Genomic DNA, 19,937 nt, shown 5'->3' with positions numbered 1-19,937 from the left:
ATCAGGCCCTCAGCCTCACTCAGTCATTAATCTCTCCAGTCTCTCGGGCATAAAATGTCATAAAAATCAGCCCAAAAATAATGATATGATGTATCAATAAGTAGCAATAGAGACTGAGGTATGATATGAAATGAATGAATATGACTGAGTATGAAATTACAATTTAAACATATATCTCAACAATAGAAATGATCTCAATGGGTCCCAATAATACCAGCATATGCCTAAGCATGATTTCTAACATGAGTCACAAATCAGTTTCGCTAACACATGGAAAATACATGGAAAGATAACAAGTTATGTGATTACACAGCTCCACGGAATCGATTGTTTCATAATTTCTACGATGCGCGCCCACACGCCTGTCACCTAGCATGTGTGTCACCTCCAAACCAATCACATAACACGTATAATCAGGGGCTCATACCCTCAACACCAAGTTTAGAAGTCTTACTTACCTCGAACAAGCTGAATCCAATACCCGAGCAACCTAAACAATCTTCCAAAAATTCTATTCTGTGCGTATCAACCTCCGAACGGCTCAAAACTAGCCAAAAGCAACTCAATTACATGAATTAACGCTTAAGGAAACAAATTCCAAATAATAAAGATCGAATTTATAATTACAACTCTAAAGTCAACCAAAATTCAACACGGGGCCCACATTTCAGAACCCGATAAAACTCACATAATCCGATAACTCATTCACTTACGAGTCCAACCATACTAATTTTACTCAAATCCGATCGCAACTCGATTTGTAAATCCTCAAATTAAAGCCTATGAAGTTTCTAAAATTTTCCCCAAATTTTTAACTCAAAACACTAATTAAATGATGAAAACAATGATATATTCATGTATATTAACCAAATCCGAGTTAGAATCACTTATCCCGATTAATTTTTTGAAAAATATAATAAAATATCGCCACAAACCGAGCTCTCTAGGTCCAAAAATAAAAAATGAGATGAAATCCTCATTTATATTGTACCACATCTGATCTCCCAAAGTGCTGACCGCACATTTTTTGTGTGGTCTGCACTTCCATGTTTTGCGGCTGCGATCCAAATTGTGCGGTCGTACTTCAGCAATAACTGCACTACCAGGCTTTGGTAAATTAATCATAACCTTCGGTACAAACGTCCAAATGATGAATGGTTTAACTTTATGGAAATTAGACTCAAAGTACAACTTTTGTTTTTGGATCATCTCCAAATTCCTTATAACTTAAAAGATATAAGCTTACGAAGTTAGACCATCAAACCTGCGAATTTTTCCTGTTGCGGTCCGCACATGAGGCTTTGCCTCAGCACTCCAAAATGTGCCCTCCACACTTCAACTGCTCCAGAACCTCATCAAAGTGCCGAAATGCCCAAACTTATTCAAAACTCACCCGAAACACACCCGAGGTCACCGGGACCCCATCCAAACATAACAACAAATCCTACAAAATGATACGAACTTACTCGAAGCCTCAAATCACACATAACAACATCGAAACGACGAATCGCACCTCAAATCAAACTTAATGAACTTATGAACTTCCGAATTTGAAAACTAATGTCAATTCATACCGAAACAACTCCGATTGACTTCAAATTTTACGCACATGTCATAAATGACATGTCAGACCTATTCCAACTTCCGGAATCTGAATCCGACCCCGATATAAATAAAGTCAACTCCCGGTCAAACTTATAAACATTCCAAACCTTCAAATTTCCAACTTTCGCCAATTAGTGTCGAAACCTTCTACAAATATCCAAATGAAATTCTGGGCATACGCCCAAGTCCAAATCACCATCCGGGCCTAACGGAATCATCAAAACTCCGATCCAAGGTCGAATACTAAAAAGTCAAAATTGGTCAACTCTTCCAACTTAAAGCTTAAATCATGAAATTCATTCTTCCAAACTAATTCCGAAATATTTGAAAACCAAAACCGATAATGCACACAAGTCATAATACATCATACGAAGCTACTCAAGACTTCAAATAGCTGAAAGGAACGCAAATATTCAAAATGACCAGTCGGATCGTTACAGATATCCAGAGTTGTAACAACTATAGGGGTATCAAACTACTAAGACATACCATGAAAGTTTGGGAGATGGTGGTAGAAGTGAGGGTAAGGAGAACGATGTCTAAATCCGACAATCAGTTCGGGTTCATGCCAGGTCGTTCTACTACGGAAGCTATCCACCTTATTAGGAGGTTGGTGGAGCAGTACAGGGATAGGAAGAAGGATACGCACATGGTGTTTATTGACCTGGAGAAAGTATATGACCAGGTTCCTAGAGAGGTTCTCTAGAGATACTTGGAGAGAAATTTTGGAATACCTTTAAAAAGCAAGTAATCACCAATTAAATATAAGAAACTGAAATTGGGAAGCATACAAAAATAGATATTATTGAATTATAAGGTAAAAGGTAAGTCTATGATAAACTTCGCATTTTCCAAAATATGTGACATCACACTTGGAAAAATATATTTCTACACAATTTCAATGTATTAGCCTCCACTCATGTTAGCACATATACTTAGGACTATACAATCAGGAAAGCAAGCTGCCATGTCCGAGAAAGAGGACAAACTTCTACACAGGATATACTACTTAAAAAACAGGATTTCAATAGCCAATACATTAGAATTTTACCCTGAGTCAAAAATCAGAAGACTTCATGTGGCAGATGGAACTCAGAAAAGATTAAGAAAAAAGAAGGCAAGAAAGGCTATCTGCAATTGAATTTGTAGAATAAATACAACTCAGAACATCACTCTTCCAGTGTATCACTGTTTGCTGCTTTATTGTGGTTGCCATAATAGTTATTTTAGAGATATCTTCTCCCTATTTCTTAATGATGCAAAATCCATCTCCGCCCAACCAACACAGATATTTGCTATCGTCCTATAAGGTAGCCTCCAAAGAAATTTAAGAAAGGGCTCCGATCCTAACTTTTAAGCTTAATATAAAAGACTTTCCTTATAAAAAAAAAAAATAAAAAAAAAAAAAAATTGATGGTGTTGGTGGTTTCAGTTTCAGCCTCTCGTCTGAAGATTCACATTTTGCAACTGCTTCTTCCATTTCTTGTTCAAATAGCTAATTGCAGAAATGATTTTCTTTTGCTTCTCTCACCAACATTCTGTCGAAAGTATACGTTCTATTTCTGCACAAGATAAAAGCGATAGTTCTGCATGCATGTTGTCAATATTTCTCTAGAGCAATTTTATCTTGAAAGTGCTTAACAGAAAGCAGTTGCATCTGTAATTTATTTACTTCAATTTGTTTAGACATGAAACAGTAGGAGAAGAAAACCAAAAAGAGCATACGCATATAATGAAATGCTTTTTTCCTCTCCATTTAAAAGAAATCATAAGCCTGTTTTTTATTTTTCAAAAAATCCAACACTCTTGGGGTGAAGTAACGGAAAGCAAGAACACAAGTTGGATGGAATGTAAGCTAAGTTCATAATATAGATTATTATTTTTTAGTATCTTACAGAATAGATTGAAACCAAGTCTGCTCAAATGCTGGATATAATACAAGGAAGTATTTGGAAGATTAAGTTTCAGGTCTAGCTCATACTAAAATAGTTTTAAGAAAAATAAAAAACAACTTTACAGAATAAATGATACGTCTAACTTTAGAAAGCTGTTTGGAGTATGTAAAGGATTTTTTTGCTATTCTGTTAAGTTTACAGATAGACGCTATCTATAAATGTTGTTCTGTGTTACCGCTAAAAGCTTTTTGTAAAGTTTACAGATGCTATTCTGTAAAGTTTAGAAGTGAAAGGCACATTATATTATCGCTTTTTAGTGTTTATCGGAGATTGTTTCTTTCTAGTGTGCAAGCAGAAGGCGCCAACTGAGAGATTTCAGTATCCAACTGAAATTATGCAACAAAAAGAGAGAGAGAAGGATATTGCAACACTTCAGCCTAATTTTATAGTACACTCCATGGGAAAGGCAATCCAAAAGCTACACAAAAACAGACTGGAAAAAATCTCTGAAGTTCATCTCATTCTACCGGACACCTTGGTAGCATTATTTCACAATTATTGCTTCTAAACTACACATTGATTTCTCTCAATTTGCCAACCAACTCTAGAAAAATGCCTAAGTATATTCTTTTCTACTCTATAAGTTTCAAAGGAGGATGCAACACATCAAGGTGGCAAGTAGTCAATGTGTAGTAGTTGTTAAAATTAAAGCTGCCCTCTCTTTCTCTCTCCATATATATCAAACTAAAGGTTGATTTAATTCACTAAAGAGAAATATAAAGGTCAACATCTAATGAGGAACGATATTAGCTAAAGAAATAGCATAAATAGGCCAAATTCACGATCCAGGAGTTCTTCACGTAGCCTTTCTAGTGCATCAAGTACATCTATCAAAGAAATGAGAAGCTCAAACAAACCTTTGACCAATTAGTATATAGTTTTTGCACTTCCCAACATAACTGTATTTCTCAAAAAGCCACACGTGAAAACCAACCGACTTAAATACCATTCACTTTCAGAAGAATCAGGAATAGTTTAATACATCCAACAATAAGAAGATTATTACAAGTTATCTGTTAGCACAAATTACAATACTCATCCAACAATGAAGATTATTGCAAATAATGAGGATAAGATACTATAATAATACAACTAAAAGGAAAGTTAAAATAAACCTTTAAGCAGAAAATTTACTATGCACTCTTGCGTCTTCCTATGATGTTTCAATCTAGATCTTCCTCTTTCTCAACTTCCTCCTTCAACTTCCCGAAATACCTCACAAGAAAGTGCAAAGTCTGCATGCATACAAAGGCGAACGAATAATAGCGGAGGTGATGAAATTTGTTAGAAGTAAGACGAATAAAATATATAAATTCTAATGCAATAAATTCATCAATAAAATTTAGTATCTTCTTTTACAGATATGTCACCTCCAAAAAATATTAAGTCATAAACAGAGTTTTCACGGGCCATCAATCGTTTCTACTGGATGATGGCTTCTTCTCTGTTGGGCGTCCTTTCTCATGGGAAGTTGTAGACACGTGGCCCTGAAAGAAGGAGGTGGTGGGGAGAAACATGAACCAAAAAGGGAACCAAATACCAACGGGGGCGGATCTATGTAGAATAGTGGGGTGGTAAGCCACCCGGATGTCTCGGTGAAACTTTGTATATATATATATATATGTATATATTATTTATCCGTAATATAATACGGTTAAATTTATAACGTGATTTATAAATAAGCGAATCGATTTGATCCAAAAATAATAAAGAAATAAAATAAAAATAGGATTAGCGATTTAAATCAAAAGGAAGATAGCAAGCCTGATTCTGAGCTCGGTCTTCCCTAGAGCAAGAACAGTAACAATGATAAAACAGTGATAAAAATGCTTTTGATTGAGCTTAAAATAATATATTATAACTTTTGTGTGCAGAATATATCGTCCCCTTACAAGAGTTACCAATCTGGTATTTATAGCTATTCCTAGGGAGACAAGATCCTAAAATCAAGATCTTCTTGAATAAGAATAATAATACATTGATGGGTGCATAACGACTGGCTTTGAATGCAAATATTCTCTGTAACGACTGCTCATTTAATGCTATCCGATGTCAAGCCTACGAATCTTTGCCATCGATTATGCTTCCTTCGGGATTCACTCTATATCGGTTATGTACCTCATAACCGATATCAATTATTTACTGACTCAACTTCTGTCTGTTCTCGGTTGCACGTGTCACCTCGCTATTCAGCCACCTGTAACCAATCAATTTCACGCTATACAGATAGTCCCCCTAGTTTTCGGTGATGCAACTCAATGTTACCGGAAAGTAGATGAATATTCCTTTCTTGGAGGGAAAGTTTCTGAACGGTCTCTGACATTTGAAGAGACGCACGTCTCTTCGCATTTAATACTTTGAACCATGTTGTCACGTGATTTAGCAAGTATTTTCGTTGGGTTTCGAGGTAATCATGACCATGATTTTTGTCGTTTATATCTTCTCCACTGCTCATCATTTATACTTCTTCACTTTTACTATTCTCACAATCCATCTCTTTCTCTAAACTTTCTTAGGGCCTTTTTTACAACACTCAGCTTTCTCAGTAAGAACATCTTTGCTAACCTTTTACCATCATATCTTCTTCTTCTTTTACTGCTTTCTTCGGAAACATTGGTCTTCTCTTCGGTGGAGGCCCGAAGAAAAACAAAACCAAGAAGGCTGATGTTGAGTCTGATCCTCCAATTGTTAACACCATCATACCACTTCATCTTAGTACTGCAAACGATCTTAGGAAAAACCCCTCCTGCAACTTCTCAAGGCCACCGGTTTTGGCCAGTTCGCAGATACCCCTCCTCTATTTTTCCTTTTAATATCTTAACTGTTCTAACGACCCGGTCGGTTGTTTTGAGAGTATTAGCCTCGAACCCCTATTTGTTGCTCCCTCTATTTCATTCTGTGGTTACCTAATTTGCCGGGAGGTTTAGTTTTTGGTTTTGGAGTGAAATGAGACACATAGTCCCTAAAACGAAAGTTTAATTCGTATGAGTTGACCATAGTTCGAATTGTATGAAGACGACTCCGGAATGGAGTTTTGACGGTTCCAATAGCTATGTATGGTGATTTTTGTCTTAGGAGCCTGTCTAAAAGTTGATTTGGAGGTCTATAGGTCATTTCGGCGATAATTGGCGAAAGTTGGAAAATTGGATGATTCTTGAAAAGTTTGACCGGGAGTGGACTTTTTGATATCGGGGTCGGATTCCAATTTCGAAAGTTGTAATGGGTCCGTAATGTCAATTGTGACTTGTGTACAAAATTTGAGGTCAATCGGACTTGATTTGATAGGTTTCGGCATCGAATGTAGAAGTTAGAAGTTCTAAAGTTTATTAGGCTTGAATCGATGTGCAATTCATGTTTTAGCGTTGTTTGATGTGGTTTAAGGGCTCAACTAAGTCCGTATGATGTTTTAAGACTTGTTGGTATATTTGGACGGGGTCTGGGGGCCCCGGATGTGATTCCGATTGAATGCGGAATAATATTGGACTTGTGAAAATGCTTAATCTCCCAGCTTCTAGTGTCATCGCACCTGCGATGGTGTTGGCCGCAGGTGCGGACTCGAAAAAGAGAGCATTTGGTCGCATGTAAGAAGCTGGATTCCCCCAGCTGGGATCACAGGTACGAGGTGAGGGATGCATCTGCGCGTCCAAATATGCAGAGGTTCGATCGCAGAAGCGGAAAGGCCAGGAAGGCCTGGTGATCGCAGAAGCGGACATGGTCCGCATGAGCATATGCGCAGAAGCTCTCCTATGCATGCAGGAGCGGAAGCGCAGATGCGCGTTTAGTCCGCAGAAGCAGAGAGTGCGGGTCTTAGTGTGGACCTCACCTGCGATGGAAATTCCGCAGGTGCAGAGCCGCATATGCAGCTATGGCTTCGCAGAAGCGGTTTAACTGGGCAGAAAAGGCCTAAGTTCGAGGGTTTGATTTCATTCTCCATTTTTGGACCTAGAGAGCTCGGATTGAAGCGAACTTTTGAGGGGTTTTCAGAGGAAACATTTGGGTAAGGATTCTTGACTCATATTTGATTAATCTCAATTAATCTATTATTAATTTCTTTATTTAATTAAGGATTTGGGTTGACAAATTTGGGGGGAAATGGTGAAAGTTCTTAGACCGAATATTTGGGGTTCTAAAGGTCAAATGAGGTCAGATTTGAGTAATTCTTTTATGATTGGACTCATTATCGAATGGGTATTCGAATTTTGTAATTTTGGTTGGGTTCCGAGATGTGGGCCCGGGTCGACTTTTTGGGACAATTTTTCAATTCTTTGTAAAGGTCGTAGATGTATTATTTAAATTAGTTTCTTATAGTTATATTTATATTATGTAATTATTTTGGCTAGATTAAAATCGATCGGAGTTAGAAAGTCGAGGGAAAGGCATTCTTATTGATTGATTGAGTGAGATTTGAGGTAAGTGACTTATCTAACCTTGTGTGGGGGAAACTACCCTTAGGTTTTGGTACTGTTATTGTATTTGCAATACGTGAAGGCCGTGTACGCGAGGTGACGAGTGCGTACTCGGGTTAAATGTTAAAAATCTGATTCTTGCTAAGTAGTTTCCTTTTTAATTCCTTAACTGAGTTACTCTAGTATATGTAGTCATCATGTTTAGCCTAATGTCACATGTCTACGTGTCTTATCTCTTACTTGCAATTTGTGCAACATGCTTAGTTAAATTACCTGCTTCCTTGATTTTGTATTCAGTATTTAACTGTAGGATTCCTTGCTGTAATTCCATTGTCCCATTGGTTATCTGTTGCATATTTACTTTTGGGACTACGAGGCGGTACCTAGGGAGTGCCCATGTTGTGTATTTACTTTTGGGACTACGAGGCAGAACCTCGGGAGCACCCATGTTGTTTACCTCTATTTGCTATGTTATCTTTCTGTAATTTCTCATTGTTCACTTCTCAGTCATTTCATTATATTATTATATCATTTTCCTTATTTCCTATTATTTTTAGTAGGGCCCTGACCTGACCTCGTCATTACTCTACTGAGGTTAGGCTTGACACTTACTGGGTACCGTTGTGGTGTACTCATACTACACTTCTGCACATCATTTTGTGCATATCCAAGTATGGCTTACCAGACCAGGTACCAGTCAGATAGCCCGTACGTGGAGACTTCAAGGTACATCTGTCAGTATCCGCAAACCTCGGAGTCCCCCTCTATCTTTATTATGTTGTTTTCTTTATTTTCATTAGACTCTGATATATAGAGATACTTAGCATTTTATCTTTAGAGCTTGTGACTTATTTCTACCGGGTTTTGGGAGTTGTAACTATTTTGAATCGTAGTTCTTATTTATTTCAGAGGTTGAGGTTAATTTTCAGCTTTATATTAAGTTATTCCGCATATTTATTAGGCTTACCTAGTCTTAGGGACTAGGTGCCATCACAACACCCTACAGAGGGAAATTAGGATCGTGACAAGTTGGTATAAGAACTCTAGGTTCATAGGTGTTATGAGTCATAAGTACGTTTAGTAGAGTCTCGCATATCGGTACAGAGACGTCTGTACTTATCTTTGGGAGGCTATGGAACTGTTAAGAAAAGTTTCATTTCTTTGATTCCTTATCATGCGAGATTTTGACTTCGGATTCTAAATTTCTATCTTTCTATTCTCTCACAGATGGTGAGGACACGTACATCTGAATCAGATGACCAGACACTCGCGCCCCTGCTACAGCCAGGAGAGGCCGGGGTCGAGGTAGAGGCCGAGGACATCCACATAGTGCAGCCAGAGCACCTGCACGAGCTGCTACAGAGGAGCCACCAGTAGCTCTAGTTGGAGGGCAGGCACCTGAGACGCCTGTACAGCACCGGCCCTCGAGGAGACTCTCGCCCAGTTTCTGAGCATGTTCAGCATCTTGGCTCAGGCAGGATTGATACCACTTGCTCCTGCCACTTCTCAGGCCGGAGGAGCACAGACTCCCGCCGCCCGTACCCCAGAGCAGCGGGTCCAGGTCGACCAGATAGCTCGCAAGTACCAAATTTTGTGAAAATATTCTTCTTCAAGAACGCCACCACACTTCTCGCTTCATTGTTGGGTAGAGAAATGGCCTCAATCAATTTAGACACATAATCAATCGTGACCAAGATGTAGGTGTTTCCACAAAAACTCACAAAAGGACCCATGAAGTCAATACCCCACACATCAAAGATATCGATCTCCAAAATAATAGTGAGAGGCATTTCATTCTTCTTTGAGATTCCACCAGCCCGTTGGCATTCATCACATCTTATCACCATATCACTTGCATTTTGTAGAGAGTGGTCCAATAGAAACCACAACTTAGCACTTTAGCCGCAATTCTTGCTCTGCCATGGTGACCACCATAAGGCGAAGAATGGCAAGCCTCAAGAATAACATTTTGCTCTTCATCTGGTACACATCTTCTAGTTATCCCATCTGTGCAAATCCGGAAGAGGTAAGGCTCGTCCCAATAATAATCTTGACAATCCCATTTGAGCTTCTTTCTTTGATTTGAAGAGAACTCATCCGGGATGATTCCACATACAAGGAAGTTTGCTAGATTGGTGAACCATGGCACCTCCTTCATTAAAATGTCCAAGAGTTGCTCATCAGGGAAGGAGTCATTGATTTCAAGGTCATCATGCGGCCTACCCTCCTCCTCCAAACGAGACAAATAGTTCGCCACTTGATTTTCACTCCCTTTCCAATCTTGAATGTCAATATCAAACTCTTGCAACAATAGCACCCATCTCATCAACCTAAATTTTGAATATTTCTTGCTCATAATATAGCGAAGTGCCGCATGATCCGTATGAACAATAACCTTTGCACCCATCAAGTATGGGCGGAACTTCTCAATTGCAAACACAATGGAAAGGAGCTCTTTTGCAGTAACGGTGTAATTTACTTGGGAATCATTCATGGTCTTACTAGCATAGTAGACCGGATGAAAAATCTTATTGATACATTGCCCCAAAATTGCTGCAACTGCTACATCACTAGCATCGCACATGAGCTCAAAAGGAATACTCCAATTAGGAGCGATGATAATGGGAGTTGTTTTCAACTTGAACTTTAGCAATTCAAAGGCTCTCATGCAATCATCATTGAAGTGAAACTTAGCACCTTTCTCTGAAAGCTTGCACAAGGGGTTCACCACTTTGGAAAAATCCTTTACGAAGCGCCTGTAGAACTCCGCGTGACCCAAGAAACTTCTCATGCCTTTCATTGATGTTGGAGGTGGAAGTTTAGAAATCACCTCTATCTTTGCCTTGTCGACCTCAATGCCCTTCTTTGAAAGTTTATGGCCAAGGACAATGCCCTACTCGACTATGAAATGGAATTTCTCCCAATTCAACACCAAGTTTGTTTCTTCACACCTTGCCAATACTTTATCCAAATTTGCCAAGCAATCATCAAAGGAATCCCCGACTACCGAAAAGTCATCCATGAAGACTTTAAGGTAGTCCTCGACCATATCCGTAAAGATCGCCATCATACACCGTTGAAATGTTATCGGTGCATTGCATAAGCCAAATGGCATCCACTTGAAAGCGAAAGTCCCATAGGGACAAGTGAAAGAAGTTTTCTCTTGATCTTCCGAGGCAATAAGAATTTGGTTGTAGCCCGAATATCCATATAAAAAGAAATATAAAGCACGGCCAGCCAACGTATCAAGCATTTGGTCAAGAAAGGGGAGTGGGAAATGGTCTTTCCTTGTCACTTTGTTTAGCTTCTGATAGTCCAAACACACTCTCCACCCGGTCACCGTTCTTGTTGGTATCAACTCGTTCTTATCATTGGTGACCACAGTATGCCCCCCTTCTTAGGGACACACTGCACCGGAGAAGTCCACGAACTGTCGGAAATGGGGTAGACCACCCCGGCATCTAACCACTTGATGGTCTCCCTTTTTACCACGTCTTGCAAGGCTTCATTGAGTCTCCTTTGAAGGGTTTTGCATCTTCCTCCAAGTTAATCTTGTGCATGCAAAACGCGGGGCTTATTCCCCGAATATCCGGTAAAGTCCACCCCATAGCTTTCTTCTTCTTGTGGAGCACCGCCAATGTGAAGTCAACCTGCACGTTAGTAAAACAAGAGGAAAGAATAACCGGTAAAGTAGAACAATGGCCAAGGAATTCATACCTGAGATGTGGAGGCAATGGCTTCAACTCCAAGATAAGGGGATCTTCAATTAAAGGCTTTGTAGGAGGAGTTTTCTTGTTCTCAAGCTCCAAGGAAAGCTTCCGGGTTGCATAGTTGTACGACCCTATTCTTTGCAAAGAATTGACACATTCCATGAAGCAATCCATTTTGTCATCATCAAAATTTAGCAATACGTCCTCCAATATGTCACCCATATTAATAGTGGCACTTGTATCATCAATAATCATATCGGTCACCAAATCCATGAACGAACACACTTCATTGCTATTCACTTGCCTCATAGATTTGCATATGCGGAACACTACCTTTTCATCACCCACCCGGAAAGTGAGTTCTCTGGCTTCCACATCAACAAGAGCCTTTCCCGTAGCAAGGGAAAGTCTACCAAGAATAATCGAGACCTTATAGTCCACTTTACAATTAAGAATAACAAAATCCGCCGGGAGAATGAACTTGTCAACTCTAACCAATACATACTCAATCACCCCCCAACGGTCTCTTCATTGTACGATCGGCCATTTGTAATATCATAGATGTGGGTCTTGGTTGCCCAATTCGCAATGTCTTGAAAACCGAATAGGGCATCAAATTGATACTTGCGCTAAGATCACAAAGTGCTTTGGCAAACTCGACACTTCCTATGGTGCAAGGGATTGTGAAAGCACCGGGATATTCCAACTTAGGAGCCATCAAATGCACAATTTCACTCACTTGGTGAGTGACTTTGATAGTTTCAAAATTCATCGATCGCTTCTTTGTCACCAAGTCCTTCATAAACTTTGCATATCCGGGCATTTGCTCTAAGGTTTTAACTAATGGAACATTTATCGAGAGACTCTTCATCATATCAATGAACTTTTTAAAGTGATTCTTGCTATTTTTTTGGCGAGCCTTTGAGGATATGGAGGAAGTGGCTTAGGCAATGATGCCTTAGCCTTTTGCACTACCGGTTCCGGTATGTCAATCACATGCTCCCTAGATGGGTTCACTTATTCTTGAGTCTCATCCACCATGTCATAAATATCAATCCGCACTTCATCATTAGCTTGCACTACATTGGTTGGGATCTCCTCTTCTTCTACCACCTACTCATCATCCACAAGTTGCCTTTGACTTGAGGTGGGTACATTCCCACCTCTTTGGCTTCTTGTAGTAATGGCCATGGCATGCCGCATATTGTTCCCACCCTTCGGGTTCACCACCATGTCACTTGGTAGTGTCCCCTTAGGACGAAAGCTTAGAGCTTGAGAGATTTGACCCATTTGCACCTCTAGATTGCGGATCGATGTTTTTGTGTGAAGCAAGTTGGGCATCAGAATCGGCATTCTTCTCCATTATTTGTTTGAACATGTTTTCAATACGGCCCATTTCATTTTTGGAAGAACTAGTACCATGGGAAGGATAAGGGGGTGGGTTGCTCAATTGTTGAGACATCGGGGGCCTTTGAAAACCCGACCCCCGATTTCCTTGATTGTTGTTCCACCCGCCTTGGTTGTTGCCTCCCCAATTGCCTTGGTTATTATTGTTATGCCAATTCCCTTGGTTATTGCCTCCACTCTAATTTCCTTGATTATTTTCACCACTCCAATTACCTTGATTGTTTGAAGGTCTCCATTGTTGTTGACTAGGGCCTTGGAAGTTGTTTCTTTACCCTTAAAACTTGTTCACATATTGGACCCCCTCTTCTTGGTCATTGTAAAATTCATCTTGAGCAAATCCACTATCATCTTGCACAAAATTATCCACTATTTGTTGTACTTGTGGACTTCTTATTCTTCGCGTGTTCACCATTATATTTACTCCCTTAATTGCATTGACTTGCCTCGGGTTTTGCACTTCTTAAAGTTGAGCCTTTGCCAATTGGTTCATGGTGGTAGTCAACTCGGCTATGGCTTGTCCATGATCATGCAACTCTTTGTGAAGGTGAATCACGTTGGGGTCACCTTGTGGAACATTAGCTCGAGATTGCCACACCGAAGAAGTATCCACCATCTCATCCAAGATATCACACACCTCCGCATAAGGCATAGTCATAAAGTTCCCACCGACAAGTTGATTCACTACACATTGGTTGGTTGTACTGATCCCCCGATAGAAAGTTTGTTGAATCATGTTCTCTGGCATATCATTGTTGGGGAACGCTTTCACCATTGTTCTATATCTTTCACATATCTCGTGTAGTGGCTCATTGGGCTCTTGCTTGAATGCTAGAATTTCATCACGAAGAATAGCCATGTTCCTAGGAGAGAAGTACTTAGAGATATATTTCTCCGCTAGTTCATCCCACGTATGAATGGAATGATTTGGCAAACGTTCCAACCAATCTAAAGATTTCCCCCATAGTGAGAAGGGAAAAAACCTTAGACTCAAAGCATCCTCAGACACATTTGTTTGTTTGCTCCCCCAACACGTATCTACAAACCCCTTCAAATGTTTGTATGTATTTTGACCCGGTGCACCGGTGAAGAACCCTTGTTGCTCGAGCAAAGTGAGCATCAGGTTGGTTATTTGGAAGTTGCCCGCCCTAATACGGGGAGGGAATATAGCACTTGCATACCCTTTATTCGGCAATACCCAGTGTGGAGCCGCTCGTGGTGGAGGTGGGGGTGGAGCGGGTACATTGTCTTGAGGCGGTCTGCCTCGTCTATTGGCCTGAGGTTCAAGAGGGACCTCATCCATTTGATCATCCTCAACATCCACATCCCTCATGGATATGTTTTCGAGATCGTTGTTTGCCATGATTGCACCTACAATACTCACACTTAGTAACAAGGAAGAAAAAGAAAATATCCCAAAAACACACCTAAATATATAGCTAACATTGTTTTTAGGTCCCCGACAACGGCGCCAAAAATTGATCTCATCCAATTTCACTCCTCTATTCGAGGTTATGAAAACGGTCGATGCAATAGTAATACCCAACAAGAGTTGGGTCGAATTCTATAGGAAGCTATATGAATGGGAGTTAGTAATATATATCTTAGCGTGTGAGTTTGTATATCTAAATTTGCACTTTCGCAAATTTTGGTTGTTTAAAAACATAAATTACACTACGATTGAAATTAAAATACTGGAACTAGGAAATTATTTTTGTTGTTTTTCAAATGATATAAAAGGCCTAGGGCTATGACCTTCACCTAGGTGTTTTCCTAATAGGTTGTACACTTTAAAGCTTGTTTTATTGGTCGGGGTATATTATAGCTATCAACACTCGGTTACTCACTCAATACCTCTCGGTTAGAGAGTGATTTTGCCCAATTTGGCTTTCTCAAGTCCAAATGAGTATTGAACAAAACGGTTGAATAAAATCTCAAGTCGGGTTCTACTATCTCTAGGTTCAACCCTTTAATTGGGCTTATCAATCTCTCGGTTGACCCAATTTCTTGTTAGCCAAGTTTTTCTAGACTAAGTCTCTCTTTCTCAACTAGAGACCAAGTCAAATAGGCATGAACAAATGTTTGCAACCATTAATTCTTTATATAAAAGCAAGAACAAGGCTAAATATTAAACACTCAACCATAAACAATCAATAAATCAAACATCCATTAAGTTTACACACTAGGGTTGGGTCACAACCCTAGTAAAAATCTAGCTACTCATGCTTAAATTGGAAGAAAAAGAAGAAGAAATGATAATTAAACCCATATTGCTAATTAAAATGATAAACTCTATGTTCAAAAAGCTCAAAATAGCAAAAACTACTAAAAAGAGTAAAAGGAACCGTGTACTGTAGCAACTGATGTCAAAAATTAACCAAAAAAGTGAAACTCTTCTATATATATACGGCTGGAATTTTCGGACAAAAATGTCCTTTCAGAGGCTCTGCGGCAGCACAATTCCATGTGCGGTCCGCACTTTTCTTCAGCTTGACAGGATTGGAAATCTGCAGCCACATAATTCTGATCTGCGGCCGCGCTGCACTCTTTTTACGGTCCGTGCAATTGTAAGTGCGGACGCACTTGTTCTTCTGCGGTTCGCACAAATGTGACTGCGGCCTCGTAGCTCTTCTTCGGCAGCCGCACAATAATTGTGCGGTCCGCACTTTTAGTGGACTTAAAATGCAGGTTCTCTGAACTTTTGCTCTGACCCATCTTCTGCGGCCACACACTTCATGTGCGGACCGCACTTTGCAATATTCTCTGATAGAAGATTTTTCACAACCTACGGCCGCAGATGATACTCTGCGCTCCGCACTTCTAAGTTTTTGTGCCTGTTTTTGTCCTTGAGTTCAGATTACTCCTTCTTGAGTTGGAATTCATCTCGGGAGCTCATCTTCCAATATTCCTAAAATTAAGCACAGTTCATCAGTTTTCGGGAATACAATTAAGCATTTTTTGACTAAAACAAAATCTAAAGGGCGCTAATAAGTAGTCAAAATCCCCACTTATCATAGACCCAGGTACAGCTTACCGGAACATGTACTAGTGAGATAGCCCGTACGTGGAGACTTCAAAGTACATCTGCCAGTGTCCGCAGACCTCGGAGTCCCCCTCTATCTTTATTATGTTGTTTCTTTATTTTCATTACACTCTGATATATAGAGATACTTAGCATTTTCTCTTTATAGCTTGTGACTTATTTTTACCAGGTTTTGGGAGTTGTAACTATTTTGAATCGCAGTTCTTATTTATTTCAGAGGTTGAGGTTGAGTTTTAGCTTTATATTCAGTTATTCCGCATAATTGTTAGGCTTACCTAGTCTTAGGGACTAGGTGCCGTCACGACATCCTACGGAGGGAAATTAGGGTCGTGACAAGTTGGTATCAGAGCTCTATCTTCATAGGTGATATGAGTCACAAGCAGGTTTAGTAGATTTTCGCAGATCGGTACGGAGACGTCTGCACTTATATTCGGGAGGCTATAGAACTGTTAGGAAAATCTTCACTTATTTGATTCTTTATCGTGCAAGACTGTGACTTCGGATTCTAAATTTTTGTCTTTCTATTCTCTGACAGATGGTGAGGACACATAGAGTTGGATCAGATGACCAGACACTCGCGCCCCTGCTAGAGCTGCGAGAGGCCGGGGTCGGGGTAGAGCCCGAGGACGTCCATGCGCTGCAGCCAGAGCACCCGCATGAGCTGCTATAGAGGAGTCACCAGTAGCTCCAAGGGCAGGCACTTGAGACGCATGTACTGTACCAGCCCTCCAGGAGACTCTCTCCCAGTTTCTGAGCATGTTCAGCACCTTGGCTCAGGCAGGATTGATACCACTTACTCCTGCCACATCTCAGGCTGGGGGAGGAGCACATACTCCTGCCGCTCTTACCCCAGAGCATTGGGTCTAGGTCGACCAGGTTCCCGAGGTCATACCGATGCAGCCAGTAGCTCCAGTTCAGCCCGAGGTTAGGGCAGCAGTTTCTGAGGGGGAGCAGCTCAGGCTCGAGAGGTACAAGAAGTACCACCCTCCTACTTTCAGTGGCTTGGCGTCACAAGATGCCCATGGTTTTCTTGAGGAGTGCCACCATATCCTCTGTACTATGGGTATTGTGGAGTCTAGTAGGGTTTCTTTCACTACGTTCCAGCTTAGAGGAGCGGCCTATCTGTGGTGGAGAGTATATGAGTTGGGTAGTCCGGTCGAGGCATCTTCACTCACTTGGACTCAGTTCTCACATGTTATTGAGGGAGTATTTCCCCCAGAGTCTCAGAAATGCATGGCGCGCAGAGTTTGAGCAGTTCCATGATGGTTCTATGACCGTGTCAGAGTATGCGGTCCGGTTTAGTGATTTGGCTAGGCATGCACCAGCCTTGGTTTCTACTATTCTAGAGAGGGTTCGTTGATTTATTAAGGGGCTCAACCCCAGTATCAGATTTAGCATGCCTCGAGAGTTGGAGCTGGACATCGCATACCAGCAGATAGTAGGAATTACTAGGATATTAGAGGGTATGTTAACTCGGGAGAGGGAGGAGAGAGAGGCTAAGAGGATTATAGTGGTACTCGTGCCCAACTGCAGCTCGTCAGGGTAGGGGCTATGTGGTTTTCCCTATCCATTCAGCACTTCCAGCCGCCATTGGGACTCCAGCCACTCCTAGGCCCCAGGCTCCTTATTATGCACCGCCATTGTCTAGTGCACCTTCTGCATGGGGTTCTTTCAGCGGTCACTCCAGCCGATCAGGTCTGAGCCAGCCATAGCAGCCACATGCAGATCCATACTACACTTCTGGGTACCATTGGAGGGCAGGCACCTGATACACATGTACAGCACTAGCCCTCCAGGAGACTCTCGCCCAGTTTCTAAGCATGTTGAGCATATTGGCTCAGGCAAAATTGATACCACTTGCTCCTTCCACTTCTCAGGCCGGGGGAGGAGCACAAACTCCCGTCGCCTGTACCCCAGAGCAGCGGGTCCAGGTCGACCAGGTTCCTGAGGTCATACCGATGCAGTCGGTAGCTTCAGTTCAGCCCGTGGTTAGGGCAGCAGTTTATGAAGGGGAGTAGCTCAGGCTCGAGAGGTACAAGAAGTACCACCCTCCTACTTTAAGTGGCTTAGCGTCAGAGGATACCCAGGGTTTTCATGAGGAGTGCCATTATATCCTCCGTACTATGGGTGTTGCGAAGTCTAGTGGGGTTTCTTTCACTACGTTCCAGCATAGAGGAGCAGCCTATCAGTGGTGGCAAACATATGAGTTGGGTAGTCCGGTCGAGGCATCTTCACCCACTTGGACTTAGTTCTCAGATATGTTCTTGAGGGAGTATGTTCCCCAAAGTATCAGAGATGCATAGCGCGTAGAGTTTGAGCAGTTACGCCAGGGTTCTATGACCGTGTCAGAGTATGCGGTTCGGTTTAGTGATTTGGCTAGGCATTTACCAGCCTTGGTTGCTACTGTTTGAGAGAGAGTTCATTAATTTATTGAGCGGCTAAACCTCAGTATCAGATTTAGCATGACCCTAGAGTTGGAGATGGACATCGCATACTAGCAGGCAGTGAAGATTGCTAGGAGATTAGAGGGTATGTTGACTCGGGAGAGGAAGGAGAGAGAGGCCAAGAGGTCTCGAGATTCTGGCACATATAGTGGTACTCGTGCCCCAGTTGTAGCTCGTCAGGGTAGGGGCTATGTGGGTCGCCATGTTCATTCAGCACTTCTAGCCGCCAGCAGTACTCTGGACACTTCTAAACCCCAGGCTCTTTATTATGCACCGCCATTATCTAGTGCACCTCCTATATGGGGTGCTTTCAGTGGTCAATCCAGCCGATCAGGCACGAGCCAGCCACAGCAGCCACGTCCTCCGAGAGCTTATTTTGAGTGTGGGAACACTTGTCATGTGGTAAGGGATTGCCCCAGACTCAGTAGGGGTGCACCTCCACAGTCCATTCAGGCACCGCGTGCTCCACCGGGTCCTCAGGCTAAGGTTATAGCACCAGCTACCACTCCACCTACACAGTCAGCTCGAGGTGGAGGTCGGATAGGTAAATGTCACCCTATAGGGGAAGGCCAGGCCAGATATTATGAACTTCGTGATAGGACGGAGGTAGTTGCATCTAATTCTTTCATCACAAGTATTGTTCCAGTCTATCAAAGAGACATATCAGTCTTATTTGATCTAGGCTACACTTATTCGTATGTGTCATCTTATTTTGCTCTGTATTTGGGTATATTCCATGATTCCTTGAGTTCTCCTATTTATGTGTCTACACCCGTAGGAGATTCTATTGTTGTTGACTGTGTGTATCAGTAGTGTTTTGTTGTTCTCGGTGATTTTGAGACCAGAGTCGATTTATTAATGCTCAGTATGGTGGATTTCGATGTTATTTTGGGCATGGACTAGTTTTCGCCTTATCACGCTATCCTTGATTGTCACTCCAAGATGGTGACATTGGCTTTGCCAGGTCTACCACGGCTAGAGTGAAGAGGTACCTTAGATCATGTTCCTAGCAGCGTTGTCTCATTTCTAAAGGCTCAACAGATGATTGAGAAGAGGTATGACGCATATCTGGTATATGTGAGGGATGTTAGTGCTGACACTCCTACCATCGAGTCAGTTCCGGTAGTGAGGGATTATCTAGACGTATTTTTGGCGAATCTTCTGATCATGCCGCCCGACAGAGATATCGACTTTGGTATTGATTTGTTACCGGGCACACAACCCATTTCTATTCCACCATATCGTATGGCCCCGGCACAATTGAAAGAGTTAAAAGAATAGTTGCAAGAGCTGCTCGATAAGGGCTTCATCCCAGTATGTCACCTCGGGCTGCTCCTGTCTTGTTTGTAAAGAAGAAGGATGGTTTTATG

The sequence above is a fragment of the Nicotiana tomentosiformis genome, chromosome 5 (assembly GCF_000390325.3).
Source record: "Nicotiana tomentosiformis chromosome 5, ASM39032v3, whole genome shotgun sequence".
NCBI classification, from domain to species: domain Eukaryota; kingdom Viridiplantae; phylum Streptophyta; class Magnoliopsida; order Solanales; family Solanaceae; genus Nicotiana; species Nicotiana tomentosiformis.
Note: the sequence above shows the minus strand (reverse complement) of the source record.